The sequence below is a fragment of the Suncus etruscus genome, chromosome 4 (assembly GCF_024139225.1).
Source record: "Suncus etruscus isolate mSunEtr1 chromosome 4, mSunEtr1.pri.cur, whole genome shotgun sequence".
In the NCBI taxonomy this organism is placed as follows: domain Eukaryota; kingdom Metazoa; phylum Chordata; class Mammalia; order Eulipotyphla; family Soricidae; genus Suncus; species Suncus etruscus.
The window spans coordinates 102,564,641-102,566,595 of NC_064851.1; the positions used below are offsets into that span (position 1 = coordinate 102,564,641).

The 1,955-nt window shown below is 50.0% G+C and overlaps 1 non-coding gene across 1 annotated transcript; it reads left to right on the top strand.

The window, feature by feature from the left end:
* The first annotated feature begins 546 nt into the window (after positions 1-546).
* LOC126007532 (U6 spliceosomal RNA) lies at positions 547-648 on the top strand. Its single transcript, XR_007495088.1, has one exon. It is a non-coding gene; the product is annotated as a U6 spliceosomal RNA (small nuclear RNA).
* The last annotated feature ends 1,307 nt before the right edge of the window (positions 649-1,955 follow it).

The following is a 1,955-nucleotide window of genomic DNA, read 5'->3' on the forward strand; positions in this document are numbered from 1 at the left end:
AGAAGAGTTGGAGCAGCCCATGGGAGCAGCTACACCTGTGACTCTCACTCCTGAGCATCTCAGCCTGAGTGTGCAGAGGGGAGCCTTCGGGAGGAAGAAAAGTCAGTATCCTCAGCTGCCAGGGGCCTCAGAGTCCAAAAGAGAGAGAGGACCTAGGGGACCCAGTGGGCACAGTGACAGTGGGACAGGGAGGACAGGGTCCTACCATCTGGGCAAGAGAACAGTGATAGAAGGAGCCGGGTCTGGTTCATGCCCAGTAGAGATGTGGTGACCAACAGCTGTTGTAGATCCCAGAAGTCCATCATGTGTGTGAGAGTACAGGAGCATTTGAGGGACAAAGAACTGGCATTGCATGTACAGAAAAAGGGAGAGGAGTTGTTGGATTAACCAGTTTCCATCCTATTCAAGATATGCTTGTTGGGTACTCATTGGATGAAAGCATCCTTTGGATTGGTCTCTTACCTTATCTGTTCTCCACCCCAGGGTGTGGTCTTGTGCTTCCCAATAAAGACCCTGGGTTTCAGAGAAAAAAAACACTTGTGGTATGCTCACTTCGGCAGAACATATACTAAAATTGAAATGATACAGAGATTAGCATGCCCTTTGCGCAAGGATGCCACACAAATTCGTGAAGCGTTCCATATTTAAAAAGATAAAAACAGGGCCCAGAGATATAGCACGGTGGTGTTTGCCTTGCAAGCAGCCGATTCAGGACCTAAGGTGGTTGGTTCGAATCCCGGCGTCCCATATGGTCCCCCGTGCCTGCCAGGAGCTATTTCTGAACAGATAGCCAGGAGTAACTCCTGAGCGCTGCCGGGTGTGACCCAAAAACAAAAATAAATTGTTGTATTAAATAATTAAAAATTGATTTGGATGGATGGTGAAGGATGGAGGCCTTTGTTCTTAGGCCCCGGCCACATGGCTTCATCCCCCATGAACGGCGGGTCCGGGGTTCAGGAAAGCAACGGGTATTGAACTCACTCACAGGCAGGCATCAGGAAGCATTTATTCATACCCTATCCACCACATGTGTGCGGCCTACTCATAACACTAGTTATTCTTGGCCCTGCATCTTAACTCCTTTCAGCCATCTTCCTTTGACCTCCATGCTGGTCAAAGACCAAAAGAGGCAAAAACCAGCCAAAAGCCAAGAAGGCAAAAGACCCTAATCCCCTGGGTCAAAGGCTTTATATAACCTTCCAGGACCACTCCCCGAAATGGGAAGGGTCTTGCAGGCAAGGTTACACCTAATATCCAGTTCCCAAGACCCCTCCCAGAAAAGGGCGGGTCTCAGGTGGGTACACCTAAATCCAGGGTGGAGTTACAATAAATAAATAAATAAAAATAAAAACACGTGTGGTGACATGGGTGTGGCTGTCAATATATGACAAACATGGAGGATAGAGGGCAGAAAGGGCCCCTCTGCACAGTCTCTGTTGGTGGTTTAAGTGTCCTAGATAGAGGGTTGCTCTGGCCCCATCACAGCCTGTTACAGGGATTCTGGGATCCCAGACTACAGGCTCAGGCTGGTGTGGTAGTTTCTCAGAGCCTCAGAAGGTCCTACTAAATCTGTTTTGTTTTCTTTTTTGTGTTGGGGCCACACCTGGTGACATTCCTAGCTCTGCACTCGGGAATCACTTCTGGTGGGTTCAGGGAACCTTAAGGGATACTGGGGATTGAACCCAGGTCAAGAGAGTGTTCTCTGCTGTGCTATTGCTCTGGCCCCAAGGTTCCTGCTAAGTCTGGGTGGGACCAAGCACAGAGCTGAGGTTGGGAAAGGCTCAGTCATGGAGTCTCATTTCCAGGGGCGCATGTCCTAGACAGGTGTCAGGGCTGAGAACAGAAAAGGGGTGGGGCTCTGTCTTCAGGAACCAGCTCAGCCCCAGGCAAGTGGGCCAAGGGGGAATAAAGGGGTTCCACCACTTCTCCCTTTTGCTCCCCACCAAGCTCTGGCT